General features: G+C 42.6%; 1 protein-coding gene across 2 annotated transcripts in view; it reads right to left on the reverse strand.

Annotated features, from left to right (window-relative positions):
• Nucleotides 1–19,666, reverse strand: part of ST8SIA1 (ST8 alpha-N-acetyl-neuraminide alpha-2,8-sialyltransferase 1) — a 133,838-nt gene that overhangs the window by 112,588 nt on the left and 1,584 nt on the right. The gene's annotated exons all lie outside the window — the stretch shown is intronic.

Genomic DNA, 19,666 nt, shown 5'->3' on the forward strand with positions numbered 1-19,666 from the left:
AAACTGGAGTAGAGGTGGGGACGGGAGGTAGACTGACAAGGCATAGTGGGAGCAGTAACTAGGAAACAATAACATGCCTTGGTGTTTTTACCCCAATCCGCAATGTCCATGGCCTGTTTCCCGCCCCTCCCCTTGCTGGTGAGCTCCCGCTCCTGCTCTTTGCTGTATTATGGCTGGTCGAGTGGAGGCCTGTTGCTTACCAAGTCAGCAATCCCCATCCAAGCTGGCCTGCCTTTGGTCTCTTTTATTCTACTGGTAATTGAGCTTTGCTTTCCCCCATGGACTCATGTAACTTTTAACAGTGTTTTAAAGGGCTTTTCTCTCTGACATTTCCCGTGCTGCATAGGTTAACCCGAGTCCAAAGACATGGCCCCGCTACACTGCACAAAGGCCTCCGCCTCCCAGTCACGATGTAGGCCAAACACTGAAAGGATCAGAGGCACTTGGGGACTCCCAGGACTGCACCAAACGCACACATACACAGCTCAATCCTGAAACTGAAGATAAACTCTGGCTTGTTTTTCCTCCATAAAAAGGAGCTGAGAGACTTTTTGGAGACTGTTGCAGCTCTTATAAATAATGTGTGCTGTGTGCTTCCATTTTCTATGAGGGAAGGGCCTGTCCTCCTGGCCAACAGCACCTAGCAACAGGGCCTGGCACACAGAAGGCACTGAACAGAATGAATGGAGGGGTGAATAAATGAATGGGGAGTGAATATGGATAGCATGGAGTCTTAATATTAGGCAATAAATGAAACTACCCCAAAAGGTGTTCAGACAGCTGTCTACAGGCCTTTCAGACAATCTAATATTTGTATTCATATAGCAAATACTTATTAAATAATAAGACTGTGATGAGGGATCTAAACCAGATGCAAGGGAGGAGAGGGACACAAACCAACTCAACAAACTACCATCATGGGATTTTTGAGCCTTTACCGCACCCTCACCCTCCACCTAGGTGGTTACAATTTGCTCCAGACTCAAGCCCAAGACTTTTAATTACAGTAAATAAGAAAATAACTCTTTTTTAAAAAATATGTTTTTATTGATTTCAGAGAGGAAGGGAGAGGGAGAGAGAGATAGAAACATCAATCATGAGAAAAAATCATTGATTGGCAGCCTCTTGCACGCCCCCCCCCCACTGGGGGTCGAGCCCACAACCTGGGCACGTGCCCGTGACAGGAATGGAACCCGGGACCCTTCAGTCCACAGACCGACACTCTATCTACTGAGCCAAACCAACTTAGGGCAGGAAAACAACTCTTAAAATAACAGAGTCAGAAAATACAATTGTTTTATTTAAGACAGTTTTCTTTTTCCTTGAAATGTCTACCATATGATGAAGCAAAAGTTCAGTTTTCTTTTTAAGTTGCAGTTTTATTTAATTACTGAAGTCCTATAAAAATGATGCAAATGGTCCCATAAAGGCATTGCTTCTTAAACGTAGATTAAACACCGTGCTAATAGAGAGGATAATGGTGACAGATGAAGGCATATGTCCCAGTGACTAGGTAAATTCCTCATAGCTAGGTCTCCTCCATGCTCAGTGAGGCCGGCTGCCACTGTACATATCCAGCTGCATGGGAATCTTTCTCAGTTGCTTTGGCCTCTAAGGGAAATTTCACCACATAATGTTAACAATCATTGTATGTCTGCTTTGTATACAATAATCACTATTCACACTGAAATAGAGGAAAACTCAAATCTGCCCTGAGCCAAAGTCAAAGATTTTCTATAACAACCGAAGAAACCAGATTTAAGCATTGATGGTAGAGGGGAAAAACTGTCAAGAAACTAATTTTAGCCTGGCCAGCCTGGTTCAGGGGTTAAGCATCAACCTATGAACCAGGAGGTCACAGTTTGGTTTCCAGTCAGGGAACAGGCCTGGGTTGTGGGCTCTATCCCCAGTAGGGGGTGTGCAGGAGGCAGCTTATCAATGATTCTCTCTCATCATTGATGTTTCTATCTCCCTTCCTCTCTGAAATCAATAAAAAATATATTTTTTTAAAAAGAAATTAATTTTAGAAATTTATACTAAGAAAATAAACAGATAAACATTTAAGATGTATATACAAAGATGTTCATCACACCATCCTATCTAATAAAGAGGGAGTATGCTGCCGAAACCGGTTTGGCTCAGTGGATGGAGCGTCCGCCTGCGGACTGAAGGGTCCCAGGTTCGATTCCGGTCAAGGGCATGTACCTTGGTTGTGGGCACATCCCGAGTAGGGGGTGTGCAAGAGGCAGCTGATTGATGTTTCTCTCTCATCGATGTTTCTAACTCTACCCTCTCCCTTCCTCTCTGTAAAAAATCAATAAAATATATTAAGAAAAAAAAAAGAGGGAGTATGCTAATTGACCATCACACTCTCACAAAGATGGCCAAACCCACAGCCAATAAGGAGGGAATATGTTAATTGACCACCACACCCTCAAAGGTGGCGGCACCCACAGCCACAAGATGATGGCGCCCAGTCCCCTCAGCCCCGCCAGGGTGGCAGGTGCGTGGCACGGCCAAGCCCACCCCCAGGCAGGTCCGGCCGCTCCACGCGCCTGCCTCCAGAGTCCCCCATCCCCTCAGCCCCCCAGCCACCCAGGGCTGACCCAAGGCGCAGGCAAGCCTCGGATAGTGGCCGCCCAGCCACCCAGGGCCACTCGAGGCTCAGGTAACCAGGGCCGGCGAAGGCTTGCACTGATCACCGGGTCTCCCTGATCACCAGGTCTCCTCCCACCTCTGAGGGCTCCCAGACTGTGAGAGGAAGTAGGTTGGGCTGAGAGACCCCCATTCAGTGCATGAATTTTCATGCACCAGGCCTCTAGTTATTTATAAAGGAGAGAGATTACAACATATGACTAGCTAGTAATAGTTGATTAGTTAAATAAATAATTAACTATCCCAACAAAGGAAAATCTTGCAGCCATTAAAAAAGTATAATGTATGATAGGAAACCAAGATGGTGGCATAGGTAAACACCTAAACTGCTGCCTCGCACAAGAATTTCAAAACTACAACTAAAAGACAAAACAGACATCATCCAGAATCACAGGAAAGCTGGCTGAGTGAAAATTCTACAACTAGAAGGAAAGAGAAAAGCACACTGAGACTCACAGGAGCTGCAGAAGGCAGAGGTACTGATACGCACGCGTGCGGAGAGTGTGGGCAACTGAGTACGCGGCTGACTTTCTCAAGTGGGAGGGAGACAAAAGCTCCCAACTGCGCTGAACTCCAGTTCTGGGTGAGACTCTGGGGACCCAGACTCATTTGGGGAGAAACTGGACTGTCTGGCAGCAGGCGAAACTCGAGGGTGGCTTTCTCTCAGAGGTGTTTGCAGCGATTACCTCGGGACACTAAGACCCAGAAGCCTCTTAGGGTAGGGCAGTCTGCTCTGCCCTGAGACTCTGCCCCATCCAAACTGAGCACAGAGGCTTTTGTAAGTCTTGTCTCTTAAGGGTGTCTCCAGCACAGAAGTTCTCCCAGTGTAGACACAGCTGATCCTCACAGCCAATTGGCCTGGAGGTCAATTCCTCCCAGTGATACCAACAGCAATCAAGGCTTAACTACAACAAGACTGTGCACACAGCCCACAAAGGGATGCACCAAGAGTGTCCACCTCAGGTAACTGATGCTGAGCCACTGGGCCCTATAGGACACCTAGCACACAAAGCCACTCTATCAACTCAGGGAAGCAGCCAAAATGCGGAGACAAAGAAACAGATCACAAATGAAAGAAACGGAGGAAAGCAAACAACTGGATATAGAGTTCAAAACCACAGTTATAAGGTTTTTCAAGAATTTTCTAGAAAAGGCCGAAAATTTTAGCGAGACCCTCAAGGATATGAAAAAGGACCAACTAGAAATTAAGCATACACTGACTGAAATAAAAAAAAATATTATACAGAGATCTAACAGCAGAATAGAGGATCGCAAGAATCAAGTCAAAGATGTGAAATACAACGAAGCAAAAAACACTCAACCAGAAAAGAAAAAAAAATTCAAAAGTATGAAGATAGTGTAAGGAGCCTCTGGGACAACTTCAAGCGTACCAACATCCGAATTATGGGGGTGCCAGAAGAAGAGAGAGAGCAAGATACTGAAAACCTATTTGAAGAAATAATGACAGAAAACTTCCCCCATCTGGTGAAAGAAATAGACTTACAAGTCCAGGAAGCGTGGAGAACCCCAAACAAAAGGAATCCAAAGAGGACCACACCAAGACATATCATAATTAAAATGCCAAGAGCAAAAGACAAAGAGAAAATATTAAAAGCAGCAAGAGAAAAACAGTTAGTTACCTACAAGGGAGCACCCATACGACTGTCAGCAGATTTCTCAACAGAAACTATGCAGGCCAGATGGGAGTGGCAAGAAATATTCAAAGTGATGAATAGCAAGAACCTACAACCAAGATTACTCTACCCAGCAAAGCTATCATTCAGAATTGAAGGTCAGACAAAGAGCTTCATAGATAAGAAAAAGCCAAAGGAGTTCATCACCGCCAAACCAGTATTATATGAAATGCTGACAGGTATTCTTTAAGAAGAGGAAGAAGAAGAAAAAGGTAAAGATAAAAATTATGAACAACAAATACATATCCATCAACAAGATCAAGTGAATTAAAAATCTGATGAACAGAATAAACTGGTGAATATAATAGAATCAGGGGCATAGAAAGGGAGTGGACTGACAATTCTTGAGGGGAAAGGGGTGTGGGGGTGTGGGAAGAGGCTCGACAAAAATCGTACACCTATGGATGAGGACAGTGGAGGGGGAGTGGTAAGGGCAGAGGGCAGGGTGGGAACCTGGTGGAGGGGAGCTATGGGGGGGAAAAAAGGAACAATTGTAATAATCTGAACAATAAAGATTTATTAAATTTAAAAAAAAATTCATACCAATGTAAAAAAAAAAGTATGATGTAGGTATACATATATTGTTACCAGAAAAATATTCACAATGTACTGTTGAACTCATTATACTTTTGTTTTATACATACACACAGAGGCATGGAATGGTCTGGAAGAATATACACCAAAATATTAGCAATATCTATCTTTAAGTGATTAAATTTCAGTCCTTTTTACAAATGAAAATAGAATTGCACTTATTTAAATGCCCACTTTGAGAAAGTAAAACTCTTTTAAGAGACTATTTGATTTCCCATGTCCAGTATTTATCAAATACATTGGAGAATTTTTTAAATAAAAAAAATCTAACATGCAAATTCCAATATCTTTTTTAAGGATCTTTTGGAAAAAAAGTTATTTGTTCCAATATAATAACATTTTTTAAACTCACTATAAATATTTGTTTTTCCAAAATGAAAACCATAAAGCTATTTTATCACAAACTTAAAAGTTAAAAATGACTTAACTATATGAGAAAATGTTAAAGATGTAACACTGAATGGGTAAAAGAGGATATAAAACTAAATATACAAAATACACACAATTTAGTAATACACGCATATGCAAACAAAACTGCACAAAAGAAAGTGTTTACAATGAATACTCCTAAGGGCTGAAATTATGAATGGTTTTTTCTCCTTTTTATTACATTTTAATTTTTTCTACAGTTAGTAACTATTACCTCCCAAATCAGACAAATAATAAGCACTATAAAAATTTCAAATAAGCACAGGGAACACAAAATCATGTATATATCTATTGTGTCAGTAACTGAAACAGGCACTTTTTTTAAAACGTGCTTTCTCATTACACTCACTTGGAAATCTCTGGTAGTGCACTCTGTTACTTAAGCCCTGAATAATGGAGAACGTGTAGCTCTGAATTCATTTCAGCTTCTCCCTGACACCTAATTAAAGGAGTGACACAGCTTTTATGGTCTTGGCTACTTCCGTCTGACACAATGCTAGAGCTACAAGATAGTCCAACAGAAAGGGAAAAAATCAATAGCTTCAAAACTCAGCATAATCATCCGAAACAGGCAAACTATAAACCTTGGAACGTACACTACATCACTCCATTTCTTCCTGCCTTAATTAATGACACTAGACCAGACTGGAAATTTTATAAAATCAGGAACCATGTCCTACTTTCATCACTGTATCCCAGCACTTAGCTGGCACATAATAGGCATAGTAAATCTGGACGAATGAATGAACGAATAGGTGATTTATGGCTGGGCTCTGCTCTCTTCCTTAAAATTCTGCTGGTCATTTTATAACATCTTTAGTGCTACCACTGTGGAAAAAGACAGTGTGTCATAAGGTCACGTTTCATTGTCATATGTTCCATTACTGAAGGTACAAATAATAGGCATAGGATATGCCTATTATTCCCAGGAAGCAGCTTTGCTCATCATTACGGCTTAATAATTGGCAATTATTCAGCACCTAATCCTCTGAAGGTAAGTAATGCTACCCACAGCTAAGGCTCAGAAAGGCCAAGTAAATTTTTCAAGGTCACAAAGTTAACAAATGACAGAACCAGAATCAAAACCTGATTCTCTGAGGCCCCAAAGCCCAAATTCTTCTTAGGTGGGGAGAAGCATTCTGTCATCTCACCCAGTCAGGTGCAGATGGCTATGGATTCTACGCTAATTATTTCACTTAATTTTCATCATAACCCTATGAAGTGTGTTAGCATAGTATACCATTTTTTAGGTGACAAAATGAAATAGAGAGGTTAAGCAGCTTGCCCAAGGCCACACAGCTCCCAATAGTGCCAAAATGGAATGACAAACTGAAAAGAATTCTTAATGGATATCTATCACCTCCATCATAAGGGATTGCATTCATGATATACTGGCATAGTCAGCATCACTTCCAAGATGACTCACAACTCTGTCAAAAGACAAACTGGCCATACTCTACACTAACATATATAACTAGAGGCCCAGTGTACAAAATTCGTGCATGAGGGAGGTGTCCCTCAGCCCGGCCTGTACCCTCTCCAATCCTCTCCAATCTGGGACCCCTCAGGGGATGTCCGACCGCCTCTGCCTGCCAGCCTGATTGCTCCCCTGCCGGCCTGATTGCCCCCAACTTCCCTCCCCTGCTGGCCTGATCACTCCCAACTTCCCTCCCCTGCTGGCCTGTTCACCCCCAAATGCCCTCCCCTGTCAGCCTGATCGCCCCCTAACTGCTCTCCCCTGCCGACCTGAACACCTCCTAACTGCTTGCTCCCCTGTGCTGGCCTGATCCCACCCTTAACTGCTTACTCCCTTGCCGGCCTGATCATCCCTAATTGCCTCTGCCTCATCCCCCGCTACCGCTGCTTTGTCCAGAAGGAAGTCGGACGTCTGGAAGATGTCCTGTTGACCTGATCTAATTAGCATATTACCCTTTTATCAGTATAGATTGTTCAATTGATCCAACTAGCTTCCTAAACCCTCCTCCTCTCCAAAATGAAGAGTATTAAGTGCCCAAATTGCAAAACACCACTCCCATTTGTAAAGCAAAGGACAAAAGTACAAATGTATCTAAATATTTTGGTTACAATCAAGTCAACAAATAAAAAATGCGTTCCATCCCCCTATGCTTTTCCCTGGCCAAATATACCTGCATAACAACCTGGAATGCCAAATTCATATTTAGGCTTCTCCGACTCCAGGAAGTTTGGTACTAGACATGGTAACATACAGAGAAAGAACGCCCCCAAGTGTGCATGTGACTCCCCAATCCCGTATGGAAGTTACTTCCACAGCCTTCATTTCCCACAAAGAGCCATTCCTTGGCCATCCCTTGAGCCTAGGAGTGCTCACAGCAGCGGGCAAGCCACACTCAGGGTGAAGGATGGGGAAATGCCCCATGCAGGCAGGCAGGCAGGCTTGGGTCATTTGGGCAAGGAATTCCAGGGTCAACAAAGGCCTTACTGATGCCTTGCTCTCTTAAGAAGTGGGGAGACCACAGGAGCAGCAGAGTGAGGCCCCCCAAAACTAGAGCACAGAGCATGGGCTCCTCTTGCCAGGGTTTGAAGAGGGCATTGATGAGAACCCTCCCCAGCTGCCACACAAGCTTTCAATAGAGACAGCTGCTTAGAGTAAATCTCTCTAAATGCATCCTCTCTCCCTACCCCTCCCTAACCAAGACCTGGTCTTCTATCAAAGTACAATTCATTCACTCCCCTTCCAGTAGTCCAAGCATTTACAGTTTGCAGTCTCCAATTTTGTCTTTTAATTGCATGATATTTTCTGGGTTTTTTAAATCCTTTCAACTGGGTTGGTTTTGTTTCTCTAAAGCAGGGATTCTCAGCCAGGGGCAATTTTGTCCCCCCCACCCCCACCCCCCCAGGAAGCATTTTGCTAATCCTGGAGACATTTATGGTTATTTAACTTAGTGGACAGAGGGCTTGGATGTTACCAAACATTTTCCAATGTACAGAACAGCCCTTCACAATGAATCACCCAGCCTAAAATGTTAGTAGTGCTGAGACTTAACAGTGCAGAGACTAGGAAGCACTGCTCTAAAGGAACTCTTAGGGCCCAGCCAGCGTGGCTCAGTGGTTGAGCGTCGACCTATGAACCAGGAGATTACAGTTTGATTCTTGGTCAGGGCACATGCCCGGGTTGCAGGCTTGATCCCCAGTGTGGGGTGTACAGCAGGCAGCCGATCAATGATTCTCTCTCATTATTGATGTTTCTATCTCTCTCTCTCCCTCTCCCTTTCTCTCTGAAATCAATAAAAGTGTTTTAAAAAAAACTCTTAGAGAGAGAGGATGCCGTTTACTCCTTTGATTCCCCACATGGCCAAGCAGAGTGTTGGACCTCACTAAGTATTTGTTGCCTTGACTGACTAGCGATCTGGTCCCAAACTTTCCTAAAACGTTCACTATGCAGTAATTTAAAAAAAAATTAGGAACTATGCTCAGTTCTGAATGAATCTGGGGAAGCAAATCTGAATGAATCAGCAGAAAAGGATGGCAAACTAGTACTTTTGATACAGCATGAAAAATGCACCTGTCACTAGCAGATATTCAATATTTGTATATTTTTCTGTTCATTATGTCTCCCTTCATTAGCCAATAAACTTCAAGAAAGTAAGAATTAAGTTCACTATTATAGTTCCAGTATCTTCTCTGGTAAAAGTGGTAGACACAAAGGAGTAAGGGATGCTGCCTGGAGGAGAGATAACATGGGTTAAGCTCTAATTATGTGCCAGAAACAGTTCTAAGCATTTTCAACACATTATCTATTCTAATGTGCACAGCATTCCTAAAAGATTTTACAGACCAGAAAATGGACAATGAAAGGCTGACTTGCTGAAGAACACAGCACGTGGTGGAATCAGGATTTCAGCACAGCTAACTTCAGAACCTTTGCTCTTAACCTCTACACTGCATGGTCAAAAAGTGAGTAATAATTGACTAGGTGAAGAGCGGGAGATGTGGCCTTGAAGGAAAACATTCCTGGCAGAGGGAATGACATGAGAAAAACCAACACAACCTGGTTTATTTCAGGAGCTAGAACCCTTAACTGCTAAAAGATGATGCTGGAGAAGTAATCATGCCCAGATCATAAGGAATATATATATTCTGTACAGCAATGTTTCCTTTAACCAAAATTATCAGTGAAGGAGCATAGGCTTTGAATCAAAGAGTTCTGGGTTAGAAAGCCAACCCCTTTGTTAAAGGATCTCACTGAGCCTCAATTTCCTTACCTGTAAAACGAAGAACATACAAATATCTATGTTATTAAGCAGCTGTGGGAACAAAAATTAACAAATATAAGAACTAAGAACCAGGCCTGGTACATTTTGTGTCCAATAAATATTAATGACTTTTTTTTGTCATTGTGGTTGCTGTTAATGAAGTTTTTCATATTTGTAAATCCGCAACATAATTGAAGCTTATTTTCTCAAGCACCACAATTTATTAAACCATCCTTTTCCTTAACTAATTTTAAAGTGAATTCCACAAATCCCCCAACTTCACAACTATAAAACCTACATCATATATATATATATATATATATATATATATATATATATCCTATATAATAAAAGGGTAATATGCAAATCGAACAAATGGTGGAACGACTGGTCGCTTTGACGCGCACTGACCACCAGGGGACAGACGCTCAACACAGGAGCTGCCCCCTGGTAGTCAGTGTGCTCCCATAGGGGGAGCGCTGCTCAGCCAGAAGCCCAGAAGCCAGGTTCACAGCTGGCAAGCACAGTAGTGGTGGCGGGAGCCTCTCCTGCCTCCATGGCAGCACTAAGGATGTCCGCGCTAAGGATGTCCACCTGACGGTGGGGAGTGGGCCTAAGCCATCAGTTGGACATCCCTCAAGGGCTCTCAGACTGCGAGAGGGTACAGGCCAGGCTGAAAGACTCTGCCCCTCAAGTGCACAAATCTCGTGCACCGGGCCTCTAAAATATATATATCTGCACCTACATCTCATCCCTTTGAGCCCACCAGGGCAACTGTGAAAATACCTGAAGCTTCTGATATCCATAGATTCAAAAACAGGGACAGAAAAGAAGCCACATAAATCTAGAACTGTTTGCACTAGTGTTTCATTCAGAATATAAGAAAGGAAAGAAAAACACCGCTGCTCAGAGTAATGGTTACCACCCAGGAAATAGACAGGATATTCAAAGTACTTTGGTGTGTTACCCTTGTCCCAAACCAACCAATAACACTGGCATACAGCCAGTGTCTTTGGATACTTGATGTTTGTTCATTTCTTTTTTTTTTTTTAATGAAATTGTGTATTTAATGGGTTATTATAGTGCCTAGTATAAAGTAAAGGATTGGTAAATTTTTTGTTTTTGTTTTGTTTGTTTTACTTTTTTATTAAATTTATTGAGGTGATATTGGTTAATAAAATTATATAGGTTTAAGTGCACACATCTGTATCATAGGTATATTGCACTGTGTGTTTACCACCCAAATTCAAATCTTCTGTTACCATATATTTGACCCCCCTTTACCCTGAGCCGTACCTTAAGACCATTCAGAGATTCTGACCTGGCTTCCACCTACCTTCCAGTCTACCAGTCTACATTGCCTACTACAGTCTCGGAGGGCCACTTACTAACTTTGCATACAGGCTGCACACCAGGCTCTTCCACACCATCCTGCTTTGGCCTTCGTTACTGTCTCTGCCAGGAGCATCCTTCCACCCTCACCTCCTACTACCGCCCCATCTTACCAGCCTGCAAGGCTTAGTACAAGCACCACCACCTCTGTGATTTTCCTCCTTCTGATAGAATGAAATGCCATGTTCCACAAACTTTCCCAACACTTTGCTTGTGTTTCTATTCTTTCAACTACCTTACACTAAACAGAGCTATGTGGTGAGCATCATTCTAGGTCCTTTCTGTGTGCTCTCATGTAATTTCATAAACCTGTATGAAATGATTACCAACCCCATTTTACACATGGGAAAACTGAAGCTCTGAGTTGAACTTACCAATGATCACACAATGAGAAAGGGATACAACCAGAATTCCAACCATCCTCACAGCTCCTTAATCCCTAAGTCTTTCGAGGGGCTTTGCTGCCTCTCTTTGATGGCCCTATTTCCAGTTGGTGAGTTAATTGTAAACATATGCCTGTCCCCTGGGACTACAGCAAATCCCTTGATGACAGGGACCAGGGCATAGTCATCTATTAATGTATAATGTATCCACTTATACAAGATTCTTAGGAGAATTAAATGAGTCAATACATTTAAAGCACTTAGCATAGTGCCATCGTAATAATAAGAGCCAAATAATTTGTTGTGGTGGTTGTTACTATGTCAGGTACCAAGGATAAAGCCTTGCACATAAATTCTGAACTGAGGTTTTCTTCTGAGAAGCAAATGAAATGGATAAGGACCAGAAATGCCAAATGCCACTTTGCTTTGGCATTTCCCCACTACTTGACTACTCAATCAAAAGCAACAAGAGTCACATCAAAACTTTTTTTAAGGATGTTAGGGAAATTCCCTATTTGGTTCAAAACTCTTGCAGCTGCCCTCTCCTATGAGATTTGTCAAGGTCACCCTCTGAGAAGTCAGTACTTAACAAGTTGTGAGCTGGGGTATAAAATTTCAAATGCCCAAACAAGTGGGCACTCTGTTAGCTTCAGCCAGCGAAGCTATATCTGAGTGTGTTTCTTTTTCTTGCAAATAAACTCTTGCATACTTTGCTGCTATTTGGTACTGTCTCTTGTTTGAATTCCTTCCTACAAGCAAGACAAGAACCAGGGGCGCAGAGACCACCTCTAACATATTGGTGCCATGACTTGAATTTTGCAAATTGTAAGTCTTCTAGCCAGGAGGCTGGAAAGAGGGCTATTTTGCTTTTGCTTCTTTTTTTTTTTTTTAATATACTTTATTGATTTTTTTACAGAGAGGAAGAGAGAGGATAGAGAGTTAGAAACATCGATGAGAGAGAAACATCAATCAGCTGCCTCCTGCACCCCCCCCACTGGGGCTGTGCCTGCAATCAAGGTACATGCCCTTGACCGGAATCGAACCTGGGACCCTTGAGTCCGCAGGCCGATGCTCTGTCCACTGAGCCAAACCGGTTAAGGCTGCTTTTGCTTCTTATCCGGGATCAAGAGGGTGAGGCAGCAATTGCAGTTAATCGGGGAGAAATGACTGTGAGAGGAAAACAAAAGTAACTATGAGCGCCTGGTGATGAACCGGCACAAAGATAAGAGACACATCTCCCCACAGGTCTGCAAAGCAGACACTCTCAGGCAACTGAGGGTTTCTGGGTAGGTGTTGCAGGGTCTTCCTTGCAACAAGTAAGGGCCTAATAGGGACTTCAGAACACATTTGTAATTAAACTTTAACCTGCCCACGTAAAGGCTGGCCATCCAGCACTCAGGGTCCTCATAGTTGTTCTAGACAGTCTGCAAGAGAAACTGAGACATATAAGAGGAGTGGGGATGGCCAATGGTGTCATAGCCTCTGGGAGCCCCCTCCGCTAGCAGCACACTGACCCATTACATTGAGCCCTGAGAACTCTGCTAGCAGTTATGACTTGCTCATGCCCACATTCTCAGCATATTATTTTGGCCCATATGAAGTGCCATGAGTTGATGTGCCTGGCCTGTCCTACCCACTCCTGCATCTACATTCTTGGGTCCCTCTATGTAGAAATTGTGTTATGGGTTTATGTTGCATCTGCCAAAGAGCTAGAAGGAAAACATCACGGGACATAGATGTTCAAAGGATTCTTCCCTGAGAACACATGAGGTTCCACTTTTAACATGTATTCTTGAGGAGAACCAAGATGGTGGCGTAGGCAAATGCCTGTACTCACTGCCTCCCACAACCACATCAAAATTACAGTTAAAATACAGAACAACTATCATCCAGAACCGCTGGAAAGCTGGCTGAATGGAAGTGCTATAACTAGAGAACTAAAGAAGAAAGCATACTGAGACTGGTAGGAGGTGTGGAGGCACGGAAGGGCTGGCCCAGCACCCACGTATGCATGGGTGCCGCTTTTTTAATCGTGAGGAAGATCGCCTCTGAAGAGGCTTTCCAGAGGAGCAAGGGGTCCCAGGCCTACATCAGACGCCCAGTCCCGGCTCCCAGAGCTGGGAAAAGAAGTCCCTATGGGCTGTAAAAACCAGTGAGGATTGGGGCTGAGTGCTGGAGACCCAGCTGCTCCTCATAAAAGGCCGGCACCATGAACTGAATTTACAAGCTCCCACTTCCTCTGATGCTTCCTCTGATCTCTAGTTCCTGGTTAGGCTCTGGGGGAGCCAGTCACATAAGAGGAGAAACTGGACCGTCCGGCATTGGGGCAGGAACTCGGGGTTGGCTTTCTTCCAGATGGAGGTGCTTGCAGCAGTCATTGTGCCCGTGCAGGGACCTCCCTGGTTGCAGGGCTGACTGGCAGCCATTTCTGTTTGCTCCGCCCTGGTGATTCACTGAGACCCCGCCCCACCGAATTTACAACCCCACCCAAGCTGTGCGTAGTTGCTTTTGAATATGCATGGCCTGTCCTTTCTCAGCCTAAAAATCTGTAAATCAACTGCAGCTGGGTCAGGAAGCCTCAAACCTATCAATAAAAGGCCCAAGACCCAGCACCAGCCTGCCTTGCTTCACAGCTGGGCCTCATCTGGATATTTCCAAACCCTATACAAAGAGGAGAAATCTGAAGATCTCTCTGTAGCTCCTGCTGAGTGGCCCAAGCAGTAGCTGACTTTGCACCTCCCTGGAGACTCAAGAGCCAGTGTACCCAGTGGTCAGAGTAAGACCATCCAGATTACAACTCTTTACATCCATAAATGACACATTCAAGGGGCAGACTCAGTGAGCACCAAAGCCCCACTGAAGTAAGTCCTGCTCCGTAAGGGTGTCTCCTACACAGCAGCTCTCCCACTGTAGTTGCAGCTGGTCCTCACAGCCCACTGGCCTGGAGGTCAATTCTTCCCAGTGACACCAACAGCAATCAAGGCTCAACTACAACAAGATTTTGCACACAGCCCACAAAGAAGTGCTCCTAGAGTGTCCAACTCAGGTGACTGGGGAGGCTGAGCCACTGGGCCCTATAGGACACCTACTACGCAAGGCCACTCTATCAACACAAGGAGACTTAGCAGCTCTACCCAATACATAGAAACAAACACAGGGAAGCAGCCAAAATGTGGAGAAAGAAACATGTCACAAATGAAAGAAATGAAAGAAAGAAAACTCCTGGATATAGAGTTCAAAACCACAGTTATAAAGTTACTCAATAATCTTCTAGAAACTTCCAAGGGACTTAGTGAGACTTTCAAGGATATTAGTGAGAATGCCAAAAAAAAAAAAAAAAAAAAAATGGAAAAGGACCAGTCAGAAATTAAGCATACACTGACTGAAATAAAGAATAATATACAGGGATTTAACAGTAGACTAGAGGATCCCAAGAAAACCTATTTGAAGAAATAATGACAGAAAACTTCCTGGTGAAAGAAACAGACTTACAAATCCAGGAAGCACAGAGAACCCCAAACAAGAGGAACCCAAAGAGGACCACACCAGGACACATCATAATTAAAATGCCAAGGGCAAAAAACAAAGAGAGAATATTAAAAGCAGTTAGTTACCTACAAGGAAGTGTCCATACAACTGTCAGCTGATTTCTCAAAAGAAACTATGCAGGCCAGAAGGGAGTGGCAAGAAATATTCAAAGTGATGAATAGCAAGAACCTACAACCAAGATTACTCTACCCAGCAAAGCTATCATTTAGAATTGAAAGTCAGATAAAGAGCTTCACAGATAAGAAAAAGCTAAAAGAGTTCATCACCACCAAACCAGTATTATATGAAATTTTGAAGGGTATTCTTTAAGAAAAGGAAGAAGAAGAAAAAGGTAAAGATAAAAAATATGAATAATAAAGTGGAACAAATACATATCTATCAACAATTGAATCTAAAAAACCAAACAAATGAAAAATCTGATGAACAGAATAAACTGGTGAATGGAATAGAATGAGGGGCATGGAAATGGAACAGACTAATGATTCTCAGAGGGAAGGGAGTGTGGGGGGCTGCAGGAAGAGATTAGACAAAGATCTTATATGCATGTATGCATTACCTATGGACACAGACAATAGGGTGGTGAGGGCCTGGGGTGGGGTGGGAACCGGGTAGAGGGGAGCTGGGGTGGGGGGAGTCCTCTGTAATAATCTCAACAATAAAGATTAATTTTTAAAAAACACATATATTCTCAGCATTGTCAGGCAACACACTAGCCTAAACAGATTTGTTCAAGATCTACGAATAACCAATGAGGCAGTAGTTCCCACATACCCATGTCTCAATTTAAACTGTTATTTACAAATTTCATAATGTTCTTTTGGATTGGATTTTGCTCTTTGTTGTCTTGGAATGCTTCCTCTTTCAGAATTGCTCTTCTACAGTTCAATAGTTTTCTATATAACTTTTCTCCTTATTTGCTCATTTGCCTGTGCACTTCCAGACACACCATTTGAAGCTTGTTTTGGTCTTTTCTATAATTATACACAATGAATAAACTCCTATTCTTACCTCTAACCTTTACTCATGTGCTAGGCCTAGGCTGGGGAAACGAGCTATTTCTTATTTTACTCAAGGGCTAACTTTACAGGTTCCCAATATAACTGAAATCTGTTGGATCTGCCATCAGCAGCCTAAAGCAAGGATTGACCATGCTCTAATGGGACTCCTGGCCAATTCTTATCTTATCCCATGGACCCTATCGGGTTAACTTGTCTAAGCACAGCCCAACTTGTTGAATTACTCCAAAACTCCTTTGCACTCGCTTGCTTTTTTCTCGATTCCTTTATTCTAATGCTAACCGTGTCGAGTCACACTCGACATCCGAGTGCAAAAGGTTAATGTAACACCTTGGTGTTTTCAACCCTTGACCACCATATTCTATACCAAGTTAACAAGAATTTCTCCCATCGGGCAGACAGAAGTGTTTTTCATTGTGACCAGGATGGCCTCACTTTCAAATTCTCAGACAGAGAACAATAGAATTGTAGCACAACCCGAAATGCTACCTGCTGTTATAAAAATGGCACACACAAATCAGCAGGTATTTGCAATGGATCCCTTGTTAAAGCAGAACCAAATGCTACTAACTGTACCCTCCAATCCCTAAATAGCTCTAGTACCTGCAATACAACTTTGCAGATACAGACTATGCAAAACTGCAACAGAACCATTCTTTCCCCATCTAAGGGAAAAACAAGAAGACACTACCCTGGATGCAATACATCGGCATTGCCATCAATCACTAATTGATTAAATCATATCTCCCTAGACCCCACTAAACCTAATGATGCTAATGGATATCTTTGCTTCCCCAAAGGACTTATGTTTCTAGGACAAACACCCCAAAGTGGAATAGCTCAACCATACATTAATCCATCTTCAACCACAGGAACAGGGACAATAGGCTGCCCCACATCCCCAGAGCAAACTGTTCAGATTTATTGTCCTCACAAAAGGTGCAAAAGGGCCATAGATTTACTTGTTCTAGGCCTAACGGCCTTAATTGGGAGCCTAATTAGGCTAGCAGAGAGCATTACCTATAGTGCTGTTCCAGCCAAAAATATCACTGCTTCAATGACCACTATTGCTACTACTAATGGCAGAGACTTAAGATAATCATTTCAATCAATAAATTCAATAGCCAAGATGGTCACTGATAACCACATAGCATTAGATTACTTATTAGCTTCCCAAGGAGGGGTATGTACCCTAGCAAACACCTCGTGCTGTTTTTACATCAATAGTACTGGCCAAATTGAAGCAGACGTTCAAACCATTTTAAAACATGCCACTTGGCTATGGAATTTTAATCTAGAAGGCATGAAAGATATTATTTGGAATACAATTAAGCAGGCATTTCCCAATTTAACTTGGTTCTTACCCTTGTTAGATCGACTAATAACTCTCATACTTCTCTGCATCTTTGGTCCCTGCATAATGAACAAACTAACAACTTTTCTTTCCTCCCAGATACAGGCAATACATCTACAAATGATGATTCAACAAGGCTATCAGCTCATACATCAAAATCCATTGGACCGGGCTACACAGCACTTCCACTCCACCCCAACCTAGCCACCCCAGACAGAGAGCAAGGGATAGCAGGCCAACACAGCTCCATGTCCAATTCAGCAGAAGTAGAATCAGAAGCCAGACTAGCATCCCTTAACTTCCCAAACAAATTTGACCGATATCACCTGAAGGGGGGAATGTTAGAGTAGGTAGCTAGACAGACATAAATGGGGATAGATGGCTAAGATCAAGGGGAAGGCATGGGAGATGCTTACACAAGAATTAAGAGTTAGCAGACCCAAGACTGAGGAAGCCGAAGACTTGAAACCTCCTCCAGGATGTGGTCTAACAGAGAGTAACATCCAGGTAGGGTAGCTTTGAAACCTGAGGAGGTATTTTTCTTTTTTTTTCCCCACAACCCAATTCTAGGGTATAAAATTTAAAACGTTCAAAGGAGCAGGGCACTTGGTTTTGCGTCAGCCAGCTAACCTGCCTGCTGTATGTCTACGTGTATTTCTTTTTCTTGCAAGTAAACTCTTGCATGCTTTGCTGCTATTTGGTACTGTCTCTTGTTTGAATTCCTTCCTACAAGCAAGACAAGAACTGGGTGCACAGAAACCACCTCTAACATCCTGTCTAATATTTAGAAAACATACACTACTACTTGCATACTAAAAATCCAGATGGTAAAATAAACACACACACACACACACACACACACACACACACACACACACACACACACACACACTGGATTTTCGCAAACGTGAGAGTAAAAAACAATTTAACTTAACAAACCATGATACTTTTACTATCGTTTAAAACACCTTGTCCCTGTTTATTCGCTTAAATGTAAGGGGTGTAGGGGAGTGTGGGTAGAATATGGACCAATAAAAGTTTCTCTACAAATCTGACAGGTGAAATATTCCAAATTCATATAGGCTGGCAAGCTGTTCTTATTTAAGCTGTAACATATAACATATATCATTTATAAAAATTATAACACTATTGACTGCTATTTATCATCAGGTGTGTGTTTTTTTTTTATTTAAACCTTATACCAACCCTGCAAGGTATGTTATTATTTCATTTATAAATAAGGAAACGGAGACTCAAAGAAATAGAGTAACTTGACAAAGATCCTCTGCTGTTTATCTGATCATGGCATAGTCAGTCTAAAAATTCAGGCTTCTCCTCTGAAGCACACACGCTTTTCAATAAGGAGCAGTGCCTCTTACACCATTTTACAGCACCAACTTGGAGGGATAAGTGTTTAGGCAGTTTGTACGGTGTATGCATTTCAGTAAGTAATTCTCTGCACATAGAGACAAGACCAAATGACAGCCAAACCACCAAAGATTACTCCAGGCTGCAGATAGCAAAGGGCAAATGTGTCTCAGAAAACTATCCGCCTGTGTCTCAGAATATGAAGTATTTTCCACTTGATTATGTTTTCCAAAAGAAATCTGTTCTCTAACGGAGCTTCATTATTCCTCCTCCTAAACAAAAAAAAAAAAAAAAAAAAAAAAAGGACTCTTTCATTGCAAACCAATGGGATGCTCTTAACTCATTTCCTTATATTACATGAAAGTGCTTTCGTCTTTAGATAAAAGAATTGCTGGATGCTACGCCTTTTGAGTGCTTTTGAGTCCAGCAATCAATACTGTGGAGGTGAGGGAAGATAAATCCTTATATCCTTTTAAGGGAGAGGAGTGATTTTAAACTTAATGAGAGCAGAAGTCTAAAAAGAGAGAGAAAATAGAAGTCTTCCCTCCCAGTTTAAAGGAGAATTTAGCAACCTTCCCTGAAAGAATTGCCTAATTCTTTGACCTTCTTTCCAGAACCAGGCCTGAGATGAAGGAGGAAACCGTATGTTTTTAAAGTGCTTTTAAAAAAATTTATAGATGTTTCTGAACATTTGGAACAGTCATGACAAATGTTTAAGTTGGCTCTCACCTGCCCATGAACTGCCTGAAAGGTCCTGTGCAGAGCATAGGAAAGCACTCCCCATCCAGACCACTACAATCACCGGAAGCGCCAGCCACAGCATCCTCAGCCCCAGGGACTGAAGGTGAAAGGGGCACCTGCCAGGGGTGGAAGCACCAGTGTGTCCTCCAACATGCCCTGGGAAATGGAAAGAAAGTGGGAAGCAGTTCTGTCTTCCCTCCAATCCATAGGCAACCCCTGCTGCCAAGAACTTATTTTTAGATACCTAAGCTGAAAT

Source organism: Cnephaeus nilssonii, assembly GCF_951640355.1.
Source record: "Cnephaeus nilssonii genome assembly, chromosome: 6".
NCBI classification, from domain to species: domain Eukaryota; kingdom Metazoa; phylum Chordata; class Mammalia; order Chiroptera; family Vespertilionidae; genus Cnephaeus; species Cnephaeus nilssonii.